Below are 15,792 nucleotides of genomic sequence, written 5' to 3' on the forward strand. Positions count from 1 at the left end.
CCAAACACTAATAGGACATATTTTAACTAGGGCATTATAGCCACTGTTAAATTAAATTAAAGTCTGAATGCATTTAAGATCAATGTAATAGATCACCTATTTAACCTCTTTTTAATCACCCTAATGTAATTGTATTAGCTCTGTTATCAAGCTTTTTATGATGCGCCCCTGTGCTTATTTCCAGTTCCAGCAATGTATTATTGAGAATGGAGGATGGATGCATATAGGGTGTGGCACCTGACGGACTTCTGGGGGAAAAGGTGCCAGTCGTACTCGCAATCCAGTCCCGGTGCTTAAAAAAACATACATTTAATACGTATATTAGGTATTAAAGGTTTACAGTTCGTTATCAAATTCACACCCCCCTAAAAAGAAGCAAGACAAAGACCAAGATCAAGTCAGATGCAGCGGCCCAGCGCTCTTCACATTTTTGTGTGTTTTGCGTGTTTGTATTTCTATATATTGTTTATACATTATTGTATATATTCTTATTGAATCGTGTTTCTTTTCACTGCTGCACAACGCATGTATTTCTACAGCGCAGCCTGTTTTTAGCAGCTCTGGCTCGAGCTCTCCCAGCTCCACGTATGTAGCCAGTCAGAAGTAAAAAGGATATCATACATGAATAAAACAGAGGTTTCCCTTTGAAATGATGTGACATTTCCATATCAACTGGAATGAAAACACTGTGCTATAGCCTTGATCTGTTGATGTGAAACTGAGCCAAGTAGTGAGATGCCGCGTGATGTTTGATGTTCCCTGCTGAAGGGGGTTCCAGTCGGTCGAGCCTGCTGGTGGTTACACGGGCAAACGGGCAAATTCCCACCTAAACACCTCGGTCGACAACGCAGCATGAGACGCAAATCGAAAACATCATGAACAAATTAGGAGCCGTGATTAGTGAAATATAGCTACACTAACACAGGTCGTCTGAGATGATGTAAAATAAAATATTGTGTCCACTAGTGGCTGCAACTAACGATTATTCATCATTATCGATTAATCTGTCGATTATTTTCTCGATTAATCGATGAGTTGTTTGGTTCATGAAATATCGTCAAAAAATGTCGATCATGTTTCGTAAAAACCTCAAGATAATGTTCTGTTTTGTCTACGACACCAAAGACATATAGTTCACTGTCATACAGGAGCAAAGAAACCCGAAAATATTCACATTTAAGAAGCTGAAATCAGAGAATTTTGACTTATTTTTCCATAAAAAACGATTAATCGATCATCAAAATAGCGACATATTTTTTCGGAAGAAAACATGACAAACTTCTGTGCATTGAACACTCCGTTTGTGTGTATTTTTAATATTTTGGCGCTGAAGCGACTGGGGTGTTTTGATGCCAATATATATCGTTTGGCCGATAATATCTCAGACGGTGTCTCATACAGAATAATCAATGCAGAAAAGATTTTTTTGTATTTTACGTTAAAAAAAAATATACATCGCATTCAAATTCTATATATTTGCTTTGTATAGGTTTAATTTATAGTATTTTATTACTATACCTTTAAATATCAAGCCTAAGAGTTTGATAACAACATATTAGGAATCATTGCCAAAACTTATTTTTTTCAATATATGTCTATAGATGTCGGGCCAATATATCGGTTTTGGATTTTTTTACTTCCTACTATCGGTATCTGCATCGCCCCCCAAAAATCCATATAGGTTGGGTTCTAATTGTTATGTTTGTATAATTTGATCATAATAACTGTACTAGTCTTGTAAAAAATGAAGCTGTCATTTATCAATGCAGCACCTTTAATAAGGCAGCAAACTGGAGCAGGGATCAAACTGAAGTTAAAATAAATTCTATAAAATATATAATACATAGGTGTTTTTTATTTGTAGTTGGCATCGCTGTACAACTTGTTTCTTTACCCCGATGTATGGATGTATACACTTATACACATGTGCATATGAACATCTGATACGTGGAGGAATCTGATTGATCAAGGTGGACGGATAATGTGACAGCGCTCACATCCTCTTTCTGGTGGACTAGTTTCCGCCGTCCTCCCTGTTCATCACTCTGGACGCTCATTGATTGTTATTCAGCCCGGTTGCCTTCGCCAGGTGCAATTACCAATTACCTCAGAATGGATCACCTGGCGTGTGACCGCGCCGGACAAACATTTTGTCTTCCGTAAATAAAGTGCCTTGTCATTAGGTGTGACCCTCCTCTGTCATCATTAGTCAACATAATGGGGATAATGCACGGGGGTTTTTGTTGTTGTTTTTTCTGAGCGCAGTGGAAACTTGTGAGTTTACAGAGCCGCTCGATTGGTGCCACCTCCACATCTGGACCCAAGAGAGACAAGATAGAAAAACTCGTGCTAGCTGGCTTTCTATCTGTGTGTGATGATATACCATGAACAATAAGGAAGCGAGCTAGGCCAACTAGCCGTTCACTTTCCAAAAGGGACGTCTGAGGCCGACAACACGATGAGAATGAGGTCGCTCCTTGTTTTGACGCTTGCGCCCGTGTCCTGGAATTCCAAAGATGGCGGACAAGGACGTAACGCATGCTGCATTCAACTCAAATCGGGTCAGTGGTCGTTGTCGTCGCATAATGAAATATCAAGATGAAGAATGTATTGGTTGAAAAAACTAATTATCGTGACATCTTTATAACGTCAACGTTGGTAGTCTACGTCTCTTCTTCCGCTTTTTTACCACCTGCAGGGAGGAAAAGGGAAAACTACGGAGCAGAAACACGGATCTACTAATCACGTTGCGATCTCTTATCGTGTTGTGGCCCAACAACCGTCGCTCACTTTCTCACAGGGGGACTACAAATCTATCAGTAAGACAGGACGGGCGGCTCTCCACAGTTGCCATTGGAAACGGCCATTCGGCGGCTCGAGTCTTCACATTTGTCCAAAAATTGTGGGGGGGGGGCTGAACGATGGTGTGTTTTTTCTCCCACATAAAGTGAGGGGACGTCAACCCTTCTTCCTTTGTTCCTGAGGTTTGACAGGAAAGGTTAAAGTCCGTTAAAGGTCAAAGTGTTAACTAAGAGAACACCGAACACTTTAACCGTTTACGACCAATCCAGACGCCACTCTCAAACTTTTTTACCTTCTTTTTCTTTTGTCCTTTTCACCTTCTTTCCACCTCAGCCCCGAGGCAGTCGTCGATTTTTTTTGTTTTTTGTTTTTTGGCAGAAAGAAAGGACAAGAGAAGCATTTTTGCCAGGAGCATAGAATCACTGGATTTAAGTCCGGGGCTGCTTCACACCTCCGGAGAATGACAAGCACGAGGAAACAAAGACGGCACGATCGGTTTGACTGACAGCCTATGATGTCTTTTTTTTTTACTACAAGGTCAGATGTAGCTCAGAAAGGAAATAGATGCGAGTGATCCTGGATTTCTTAAAGGACGCCCTTCATGTAGGATTCAACACTGTGTGTTTTGGTGAGATGAAGATTATGAATTATTATGAGTTGCGGCGGGAAAGGACTCCTCTAAAGTGTGGACTTCAAAAAAAAAAAAAAAAGGAAGCCAAATAGCGTCAGAGCGGAATAATCTAAATATAATTGCGGGACTGCTGGCATGTCAACTGCAACCTTGTCTCGTAAACGCCATTAGGAGGGAACGTTCCCCGAGGTTAATTTCATTATATTATCAAGAGAATTAAGGCAATTACCAACAAATGACAAAAGGGGCCATTCAGAACCAATTCTGAGGATAACTGACCGTGCGACGTCCTCTCGGCAGGTGGTTATTCATAATACAGAAGGTGATTCGTGTGAATTATTTCCTACCTGTCATTCACTTTGCTCTGCTCCCCTCAGTCTGTCCAAGTAATTGTAGTCCTGTAGATCTCACTCTGGCACCTGCGGCAGGATTCTTGGCTGACCTTCCTCGGCGCTTCCTTCCTTCTAGCAATTATCTGTGGACGTTTTCGGAGAGGGAGAGAGAGAGAGAGAGAAGAGAGGGAGAGCGTTAATATTCCACAGGGAATCCCGGGAACAGATAGCGCTCAACACACAAAAGGAAGCGAGAAACATTAAAAAAGTCGTTGTTTTCATGTCCAACACCAAACCCGGAGACATGTTGTGCCCGTCGATCGTGGTCGTGTTGAAGGGTCAGGAACATTCCTTTGCTACGAAAAAACCCCCCCCAAAAGCTAAAACCACAAAGCATCAAACAGCAGCCAAATGTGTTTGTTGCTACCTTTCACACCCTGTTAGCACCTGATAAAACTGTGCAGTACCCCCGGCATTACATGTGCCGTTATCCCCCGGCCCCTCAGAAGCAAACAAATATATCATAATCTGTTTTTCAAATGATGTGCCGCAGTTCCACGCTTTGGTATTTTTTTTTCCCCCACCAAATGCTTATTCAATATCCCGGCGATAAAAAAACCAGCAGGACCTCAATTTGCCTTCAACCGTTTAATCTCCAAAAGGAAAAAAAGGAAGAAAAAACACTTCCACACAAAGCAGCGGTCATTTGGCGCCAAACAAGGTATTTGGTGAAAATGAAGGTTTCCGTGGAGACTAATACGCTCGCAAGTAGAGGCACAAAAGAGCGGCATTTTGGAACGTGCGAAGGCAAACTGTGCGGCGCAAAGATAACAGGCTTAGAGAGAAAGAGACATAATGTCGACGCAGAGGCCTCAACCTGTAATCAACATGTACAGTAGCTCTGCGAAAAGGTGGCGGACATTATTCCAGGTGGATGTCAAATACAAATTAAGAGCATTGTGAACGAAAAGCATTAAACTCTGACACTCGGAATTTTTAATATGGCAACTTCAAAAAGGTGGATTTAGCTCTAAAATGGCATCGTTGTGAACCGGTTTATCGCAAAGGAACTGTTTCATGCGCATGTTAACAAATAGTTACATTAAAAGTAAATAATAAAATACAGGTTTATGGTTAGCGATTGTAATAACAAAAATGATGCTACACAAAATTAAAATACAGGTACATAAGTGCATATATGCTTCTGGCTTCATTTTTACTATATGCACATAATAAATATACCACGTATAAGTAGAACAATGTGGATTTGTTATTTCTTTATTGACCTAGATTAACACAACCTTGATCATAACATCACCTCAAGTCCGCTTCTGTTTTTTTTTTCATTATGTGTCTGGATAAATATCGGAGATAATTAATAGTTTAAATCAAAATCATTTATTTTAAAATGTGAAAATAAATAAATGCATAAAGGAGTTAAATAAATGAAGTAGGTGAAGCTGCTCATGGTCTTGACATTGAAAGCAGACGTGAATATGTATAACTGTATATATGAATAGTCTTTGAGAGATATTATGACCTCCGTCTTTTTAATAACAGTTTTGCTTCGTGAGATGTTGATGTGTTTACTGCAAACTTAATTCAGCAGCGTCTTGTCTTATGGGAGCAGGAACGTTTTTTTTCTTATACAAGACCAGTTCAATTATGAAACATATGCTCCAGACGTCATCCTCCCCACTGAAGTTGGAAATTAGTTTGAAAAGATCTACTGTTCTCCTTTTAATAATGTGGTTATACTTTTTTCTAAATTGAAAAATTTGACGCAAACAACCTCATGCATCTTGTATTCTTGGGACTCCAGGGTAAAAAAAAAAAAGTGACTCAGCTTCTAATGAATCTCGCACAGTTGCCTATAAAACAGATATGAAGTCATAAAGTGCTGCATTGGAGGTGACCTTTATTTTTGAAGAGCCGCTTGTGTGACACGCTGTGAATTAGCCGACATCAATGCTCCGAGAAATTTATGCCTGGGCGCGGGCCTGACCTCTAAGTCAACAGTGTGTCAGGAACAACTGGAACGATTTTAAGTAAAACAGACACTGCACACACAGCAATAAACGTATGACGATGCACGCTCGCGAGCGAGCAAAACCTCCGATGGCGGTCTGCCGGGGCGCTGAGGCCCCGGTGGCTGCGGCCACTGTCATTGGTTACAAGGTGAGCGCCCGGGAAAAACGTATCGACGCGATCGAGTTGGGATTTTTTTTGCTTATCACCACAATATCAAGTCACCTTGCCCTTTTATTTTTTTATTTCTGTCTAATCGAAAGTCAACAGCGCTGCAATCTAACCCCTGATACGGAGCCAATTAAATCCTTGTCTCAATCTATGGGAGATGTGGGGGGCGTTCTAATTCGTTGTCAATTCAACCTTAAATGTTGAACGTCTTGCGTCCTGGCCCCAGGGAGGGGGGGGGGGGGGGGGGGGGGGGGGGGGGGGGGGGGGGGGGGGGGGGGGGGGGGGGTGCTCCAAATAAAAGTTTGCATACTTTTGATTGTGCGATCAGAGGAATTAGCTCAGGATCAAAACTATGATGATGCAGGCAGCAGGTTTCGAGATTCTGAACCGCTACTGAGCCTCTGTTTTATCACAGGGTTGAGGGAGAGGGTGAAGCTATTGACACACAGAGGTACGGCTAAGCCACTTCACATCCTGATCGATCACAGGTCCACTCCACTACAAGTGGCATTCCGCCCTTTATAAACTTAAGATATCCACGCCGGCGTTGACTTTCGGCATCCAGAACTCCCGGTTGGACTTTGGGTCCTTCGATATCCTCCGTTACAGTCGTGTTTGAGGGCACTTTTGTCCTCCTCTTCTCTTCCTCGATCAAACCTCAGAGTATTTCTAGCTCGCCGTTTGGCCGCTGCGAAAGCAGGAAACAGATGGATGGATATTTCTGGACGGGACTACAGAGTGTCCAGCTCAAATGAATGAAGTGTTCTTTCACAGGATCTTATAATGCTTGCATAGGGAACACTATAAAGCCTTGGACCAAGAATTCACAAATGGCCCGTGACAATGAGATTATAAAGGAAGGTTTTTTTAAAAGGTATTTGACATCATTATACTGAATTCTGGAAGGCTCCCTCCTCACTTTCTTCAGCTCCAGCTAATGCCTCCCTGGAGTACGCCTATTAACCCGGACCACCACCCTGCAGACAGGCCCCTCGCTCTATTTGCCATCCTGATCTCTTGATCTCTGTCACTCAAATGGCCCACGTAATTATCGTGCGTCTTCGCAGGTTGCACGGTGGATAGTATGGCTGCATTGTGAGCAGACATTAATTACACGAGCAGGAGGGAGCGAGTTAATAAGGCTGTTTAAAACACATCAGAGGACGCGCATGCCTCCCTGCGCGGTTACCATGGAGTCATGTTTATTGATATGAACACAAAATGATCAGCATGTAAATAAAACCACGGCACGGCGATAAGCTCGTTCCTGATGTGCCGTCTGGCAGCTGTTGACAGTCTGAAATTACATTAATCCTTATCTATTCATTATGAAATTTGAGAGTCCACATGTAGGGGTAGCGGTATCTTATCCAGGCGTAGGGGGGCCTCGGCTGAATGTGAATCGATTTCTATCTGTGCGGAATCCATTGCGAATTCCTCTCATGGCCAGCGATGCAGGAGGCACAGTGACTGCTGCTCACAGGCCAAGTCGGATTCATCTCGGGGGGTGATCTGATCAGCCCATATCCCCGGCGCTGTGCGATGTGTGAGAAGTGGCACATTTTAGATTACAGCACTGTCTCTAAAAGCCTTCAGCTGTAGGAGCGCTCCCCCTTCAATAGTTTTGAACGTGGCATTCATTTCATCTCGGTGGCGCTTCTTTTAAAAGGCTGTCCCACAAGGTCCCGTCACGAGGAGGTTCAAGGGCAAAATAAATCAGTGATGACACGTCCCGTTGTTATGTAGGGCACAGAGGTCTCCCGTCTGCGGCAGGGAGCTCGGGTTGAAAAGATCCCCTTTGTGTCTGAGACGGGATCACATTAACGGCCTGACTCATTACATTAATAGAGGTGCCGTGGCCGCAACATGAATAATGCCGCTCCGTCCACGAAGGGGTTACACAAAGGGGTTACAAAACCAGTCCGACGGCGGAAAAAGCATTAGACTATTATTAACCATAAGTCGATAAATGACACACGCACTGTCCATACGAGGGGGACAGATATATTTAGAGCTGAGCCGGTGTACGTTGCTAAATCCATTAACGGCGGAGAGGAGATGATATGAGTAAAAAAAAAACCTTTGTTTAGATTTAATTGAAAGTCGGATGGAGAGTGCCTGATTATAAAAAATGACTAGGCAGGGAGTAGATCAGCCGGCTAAGATGCAGGTGCCACTTCCTGTCCCAGTGAAACCTCGCCGCAATGTCTTCTCCCGTCGCTGTCAAATAAAGCAAAAATGACAGAAATATAATCTTGAAGAAAACGTCTAGGCTGCAGCGGCGTCACTGCTCCGTGCCCTTCATTGTTATGGATTGCAAGGATGCTCGTGGCAGCGCGGCTGGATCAGCAGAATTTGGAAAATTCTTCAAAAGCTGAATCTCCTCTAACCTTACCCCCACTTCCCAAGCACCTTCCCCCGCACCTCGCCCAGCGCCGGGGGATCTGTCACAAATCAAGGATGGGAAGGTCAATAAAAGCAAACCATGCCAGACTCGCTGACTGACACATCAAAAGTTCCCTCAGCAGCACTCCGCACTCTGCCTGCCTTCCCTTCCGACCAATTTGGCGGAGTCCGAGGGGAGCCCCCTAATCCATGCCTCTGAAAGTGCGCTTAATCAACCCCTGATTAACAGGGAGCACGCCAAGTTGTCCAGCAACATCTCCACTGCCCCCATCCACTCCTGAAATCGAATGAAACAGACGGAACCAGGCTTTATTTGTCTCTGCAGCCCTTTGTACCAAATGTTCCCTCTCGAACGTCTCCAGGCTTTAGGCCCGTCACTCATCTCACATCCACCAATATCAAATACAAAGCAAACATTTATCTCCCTCATATCTTTTGGCCTCTTGTTTTACTACCTTTCTCTTTCTCCGTCTCTCCTTTTTGTCTTTTCTTTTTTTTTTGTCCTGTTGTTGTTATGAGTGTCCCCCGGGTGTCCGTGAATGAATTAAACATCAATGTGTTGGTAGGAAGGGCACCGCTTCCCCAGGAAGGATTGAATGCAGAGCGTTGTTGTTTGAGCGGGGAGCAGCAGTGGAGGTGACAGAGGAGGCTTTGCTCGGCACGAGGACGCGGAACCATCAGGGAACCACTTTGACCTCTAACACCTCGCCGCCTTCATGCATAGTCATTTTGTTTTTTTTTCCCTCCTCAAGTCTCTACGAGTAATTGGGGTTTTCCAAAGCTTTAAAAAATGGAAGGCCACGTTTTGCATTTGTTTATCTTGCTATAGGCCAGTGTGCGTGGTGTGACAACTTCCACTTATTCTTAAAGCAATGAATGTTCTTAGAGGATTTTTTGACCTCAGTTATCTGAGAAACTCTCCTCTGATGTTCAGCTGTATTGGTATCGATTAAAGTATATCTACACAACAACACTACGTGGAGCAAGAAACTGGCATTGAAGCATCAGTGGTTGGTGGAAGAACTACCTCTACTGAACATCATTCTTATTCTAAGTCCTACTAGTCATTCGACGAACTACGGTGGTAAACACGACCATACCGTTTCCTATATTAGAGCCTCAGAACATCGTGGGTCTTTAACCAACGCATGGTTGATGAGCGTGTACGGGTCAGGGTGATGGTTACGACACGACAGAGAACCAGCACTAATCCATTTACAGCTGACCTCTACTGGTCGTGTACTTATCTACCGCTATAAGTCTGTAAAGTCTTTTAAAAGAACAGACCTGGTTGTAATATGGTTGAGGACAGTAACAACATACGTACATCCACGACACATTGGATCAGTACCGATCATAAAAACTCAAATCAGGAAGTTAATTCTGTGAGGCTATATTTCCATATCTACTATTACTGCTCTGGCAAAAGCAGACGACATCCCGATTTGAAAACCCTTCGCTCCGATTGGCTTTGGAGCAAGGCTACAACAGGGAGTCAGAGCTTTGACCAACAAAATCAAAGTCCACACCTCTGAGCCACAGTCGGAGACAACTGTCACCCAGCAGCGAGCTAAATGTGGATGGATTGCTTCTTCATGTGGGGAATCGAGGGCGATAATCCACAAAAAAGACCCATGTGAAACTGAGTAACCACGCTGTAAACAAACAGAAAAAAAAAGGTCACCAACACGATCAAGAGTTCAGCTCACAGAGTCCACTCTCCTGCGACAAAAGGTTGTACAATATTTGATCGGCTATGATCCCGGAGAGCACAGTGAGTAGAGCTGGTGGCGGAGTTCTTTTTAACAATGTCTTGTGCTGAACAGGGTCCGTACGTATCATCCGTTATGAATAAAGTTGGTCAACCAAAAAGAGAAGTGAGATTTCCAAGGCTCTGCTTTCCTAATTCTGCTTCACATCTTTCCTTGAGCACATGAGGTTTTTCATCAGGTGTCTTGGAATAGTTGGTTAGGTAAGGAGCGTTTTCTCATGTATCCCTTGACGTTATTAGTCAGTGATTGATTGATCCTGAAAAAAAAAATGGGCCGGTGAACCATCCGTCCCCCGTTCGGTGAGCTGAATTTGCCAAACTGCGGCGTTTAAGCCAAAACTTTCCATCTGCCGTCGTCGGCTCTAAGAGTAGGAAAAACTACATTTTAATTAGAACGAGCTTTCCTGTAGATTTTTTTCTTCGTTTACTTGTTGGCATGCACAGAGTGGTGTGTGCATGTGTTGGGAGAAGCCGTGCTGCATTCCATTAGTTTCTCTCCGAGTCGAGGTATAATCAGGCGTGAGCATGACGACTCTGAAATCCCACGAGCAAGTTATGAAGCATTTCAAGGTGAAATATCTGATTATTTTTCTTCTTTTTTTTCTCCCCCCCCCCCCCCCCCCCCCCCCCCCCCCCAAGTTGATTATCCAGGCTGGAGAAATGAGTCTCATATTTTTCCAGGCAGAGCTCAGTGAACTGTGGTCATGTGATTAATACCCTTGTCTGAGACTTTCGCTTTTTGGTTTCACAATAACAGCAGATTTGCGTTTTTGTGTGCGTACGGTCAAAAGCAGAAAACAAGAAAACAAAAAGGCTTTTTCCGGCGCCAGAACAGACTTGGGAGGAGTGTGGGTTAAAAGGAAAGAAACATCTCCTCAGCCCCAACTCCTCTGTCAGATATCTCTGCTATTTCAGAGCCACTTTGATCACCAAAGCACTGCGCTTGTCCAAGGCAACACCCACATGAAACACAACGCAGAGGTTGTGTAATCTCTTTTTGCTATTGCATATATATATATCAGGGAAGCACAAACACGTCCGGCGATGGTTCCGACCTGCAGATACGGACGGACGCACACTCCGATCCAAACAGTTGCTGTTGCATCTATTGCAGCTAAATGTAAAGCAGGTGGAGTGTAAGCGGACCTGCACACCAGGGCGCGATGTTCTGAGAGAGGAGCCGAAAACAAACAAGAGATCAATCACTCGCAGTCGGAACACACCCACACAGTGAGATGGAGTCTAGTCAAGTCTAATTAGACCCCCCCCCCCCACCCACCACCGCCCAACAAAAAAAAGAAAACACCTGTGTGGGTGGAGTAAGGTTGTGTAAGAGGATTAAAGGGTTAGGTCACCCAAATATCTCGTGTCTAGTTATGCAGATTGTATCAGTTTCCTCGTTTTTTTTTTCTCAGGTTTTTGTCATTTCTGCCATACGGAGATTTTCTGCCACCACCACCAACCACGAAACGATGAAGGTGATGACATTTACATCGACGTCCTCGACAAATATTACGGTTTTCATTGGAAGTGCAGAACAAACTGTCCCCTGCAAATAAGAGACCAACTGCGCAAATGTTCACAAAAGGTCTGTACGTCATCCGGAACAAACGGGACATTGTTATTCTGCGCGGGGGCAAACTTTGCTCTTTCAAAGTGGCATAACATTGAATTTGCCCTCGGTGTTTTCACAAATAAATCTACAGAAGGGTTAAAAAACTGAACAAAACCTTTGTTTGACCTCGACTGTACGTGTTCGCTCGCAGCAGCCGAGTTGGTACGTTGTCAAACGGCTTCTTGCATATCGAGCGGATTTACATCTTGTTCTAAATTTGGACAAATAAGAACAATCTGTGGGGTTTTAATTAATGGTTGTTGGCAGCTCTTCTGTCCTGCAGCCCTACTGTTTATTTTTTTTTTCCCAAGAAGCGTGCACAGCGATTTAATTTAATATTAAAATCTTGCGTTATGCAATGTTAAATAAAAAGTTGTGGAGGAAGACATCACCTCCCACATCTGCTCAGCCCTCATTCTTCTCCATGCCTCCTTCTTTCTCCGCCTTCTATCAATATGTTTTTCTTTCGTTTCTTTTTTTTCTCTAACGCATGTCAAGCCAAAAGGAGGGTTGTCACGGGAGACAGCCCTGCTCGTCTCACGCACACACGATTGAGGTAGCTGCAATTTATAAACGTTCACCAGCCAGAGCGACAGACCTCACTTATCTCAGGCCCCGGCTCCTCTGCCGAGTGCCCTTTACCCAGCCAATGAGGATGAAGGTTGCAGGTTGGGTTACTTTGTCAAAAAGCAAGAGAGGAACCATTACAAATCGACACTATCCATCCTTCCTGCAGGGCGTGGAGTGTTTTCCCCCCGGGCGCAAACGCTGTTTGCAGACCTGACTCTCCTCAAAAGCTGTCTGACAATCTCCAGCGCCGGGGAAAGCTCGCAGGGGGGTTGTTATCACAAAGGGCCAATTTGTTATCCCGGGTTTCACTCCATCACAGGAGCCATTATTTGGGACTTTTATCTATCAAGAAAAAGCTGTTAATGTGAGCGGGAAAAGTGTGTACTCTGTCATTACGCCACCGGGGCTAGCGGCGACTTCATCTCGCACCGATCGGCGCCGAACGAACCCGAGGCAATTACTCCCGCGGAAAAAGAAGATTGACACGAGCCGCGGCGAACGTGAACTACCTTGAACTTTTAAGTTGCACCCGGGTGGAGACTCCACGTTTGATCCTTATGTTAATATTGTGTGTACTAATTGCGCCGCGGCACAAAAGTCCTTGATGGACTTAGACACTTCCACTTCAGGTGGATCCCTGCGAGCACAGCGCTGCCTCTGTATACGTGACACCGGCGCCTCGGCCCAGAAACACTTGACTGCCAGATAACGCGTCCCGCACCTGCAGGATGGACAATATTTCATAAACCTGAGTGCAAAGCTGTGATTTATCACTTCCGCTTATTACTCCAGACACTTGGAATGATCGATTGGTTTATCCTCCAAGTCGAAGCTATGTATATATATCAGCTAGAGGAGGGAGGTGGGGAGAGAAAGGGGAGAGGGGGGAAAAAAAAGACAATTACCTGCCTCGGTACTTAGGATGTGAGAATATTTCCTGGGAGTCAACCTTCACGCGCCGACACTGTCGTGCCCTTTGTGTCTCCATCACGCACCGTGACTCAGCCGTCAGTATCGGACGGACGGACGCTCCGTCTATAGCAAAACGCGTCTCTGTTCTTTTCTCCCGCAGGCTCGGACGGATTTACGAACAAAAGAGGTCGTTTTGGGAAACGGAGCCGAGCGTCGAGCGACACTCTGCTTTATTACATTGTTCTCTTTGATAACAAGACATTAACAGGCGTTGGCTGCTACAGGTGTATCATCTGGGGAGGGACGAGTGGGAAATTTTGGATCTTATCATCCCTACCAAAAACAGCCACTAGATGAAACCTCCCTGACATTTACAATTAGGGAACATCGACCTGTGAAACATCCATTTGGCTTCCTGACGATCACTTGTCACACACTCGTTTTGGGCTCGCAGACCAGCCCCCCCCCACCCCCCCTCCCCTTCTCCCTATACCCTCATCACAACTCATCATTACACCACAAGCTGTCAAATTAAAACTTTTTAAATTGTGCGAATGCCTCCTCGGAACTTTCCCTTTTTCCCAGCAACATATTGCAGAGATAATTGAGGATATTAGCAGCCAGACTGTTACCGAGAGATGAAAGGCACGGAGGGAGCGGTGACAGCTCCTCGCTCGTGGCGGTAACGAGGGACTGTCAAAAGTCTCCCCGTGTTTATCTCGGATCATCTAGGGGGATTTAAAACCCTTACCTTCACAATTCCATTCTTTATGGCGTGTCCTTTATCCACAGTGATTTACGGAGGCTCAAGCCCTGCGCCGCGTGATGAATGAGCACTCTTCACAAGGTGTCAGGGCCAGGCAGTGGTGGGCGGCGGTGACACCACCAACCCCCCACTCCCTTACCATGCTTAATTTTCCCTCGTCTTTTCTTTTTTTTCCCCCACCTTGCCTCGTCTTTCCCCTCCTTTCATTTTTCGAAATTGGGCTGATTACATGTTGACACGTCGAGTGGGGTTACGCGAGGGAATTCCGATTTTATTTTCTTCCCCAGGGCTGCATGAAAAAGCTTTGCATAGACGATAAGTGCGGATACGGTGACATTTGAACATCTGACCTTTTGATTTTCAAGGGACAGGTTGCACATTTCTGAATTACTAGCTTTCAGCTGCAAATGGTACAGATCTTGAAACTCGAGGCTTTGGGGCCCAGGTTCAGAGAATTCAAGCCTCAAGTTCGATCGGGACATCGGTCAAGGCTATGACGCCATATCTTGCTTTGTTAAAGAAAGAGGGGGCGGAAAAAAACAGACCCTGGATCCACCCATTTATCCAGAGCCTCTCCTAAACGTATTGGGTACGTCATTGGGTCACGCCGCAACCCTCCACAAACCTAATATAATAATAGAAGAGAACTGTATGTCTGTGGAGCTGAAGTGAAGGGGGACAGGAAGTGTAGGAACCAGTTTGTTTGTTATAGAACAGTTAATCGATTAGTGATCGACTACTAAATTAATGGCCCACTATTTTGATAATCGATTAATCGGTTCAAGTTTTTATGCAATTTTTTTTATTTCAGCTTCTTAAATGTGAATATTTTCTGGTTTCTTTGCTCCTCTGTGACCGTAAACTGAATATATTTGGTTTGTGGACAAAAACAAAACATAATCTTGAGGTTTTGGTAAACACGATCAACATTTTATGGACCAAACAACTAATCGATAAAGCGAGAAAAATGTCAGGAATGTCATTTGAATCGCTCTCTCAAAATCTTTTCTTTTTTTGTTTTTTGTTTTTCAATTTGATGGGACTTTTGTATAGTTTCACTATAACAAAATACTAATGTTGAGGTTTTTAATATCAAAAAAAGCTAAAACTCATTCCTGGCAAAGTAATTTTCCAACCCTTGACCATAATTTGGTGCTGCTCGGAAATTCAGGCAATATAACCACTGTCGACTAATTATTAGATAATGGCTTTTAAGCACGGCGGAAAAATATGAGTGTTACACACTTTTCCCCCATCGTTCCCATCACATCACCTCAACAACAACTTATTTTTGAACTAAAGTAGGTCATCAGACCATAATCACCACTCTCTCAGCATCCGGCAGCATCACTGTACGAACGCATACGAGACCCACGTGATTTGTTGATCACAACTTCACTAATATTTGTGAGGAAATCTAATAATCTCTATTATCAATTTCAGAGAAAAGCCTTGAATATGAATATGACGATTACACAAGATACATCAACAATACCAAGAAAGTCACAAGCCAATAACAAACCAATAGAAAAATATGTACTTTTTTCCCCCCAACACTTTGATGAACTTGGGGGAAAAATTGAGATTTTTAAATATTAACAATATTTGCCTCTGGGTTAACGCTACACAGCAGGAACAACCATTCCAGAAAACATTTTAGAAAAAAATGATAACTTGAAAATGAGCTCTTGCATCTTCAGTTGGTACGTTTTGGGGGCAGCTGTCAGGCTGATGGTAGAAACTGTGTCACAGATTTAGATAATGTGGAATGCTGGGGGGGGGGAAGAA

The 15,792-nt window shown here is 44.1% G+C and overlaps 1 protein-coding gene across 2 annotated transcripts in view; it reads right to left on the reverse strand.

Moving 5' to 3' along the window:
- Positions 1-15,792, reverse strand: part of LOC118289488 (RNA binding protein fox-1 homolog 3-like) — a 451,402-nt gene that overhangs the window by 319,153 nt on the left and 116,457 nt on the right. For both annotated transcript variants that reach the window (XM_035616538.2, XM_035616539.2), the window contains one exon: positions 3,781-3,908. The gene's annotated coding sequence lies outside the window, so the exon portion shown is untranslated. The remainder of the gene's footprint in view (positions 1-3,780; positions 3,909-15,792) is intronic.

This window comes from Scophthalmus maximus, chromosome 17, assembly GCF_022379125.1.
Source record: "Scophthalmus maximus strain ysfricsl-2021 chromosome 17, ASM2237912v1, whole genome shotgun sequence".
NCBI lineage: Eukaryota > Metazoa > Chordata > Actinopteri > Pleuronectiformes > Scophthalmidae > Scophthalmus > Scophthalmus maximus.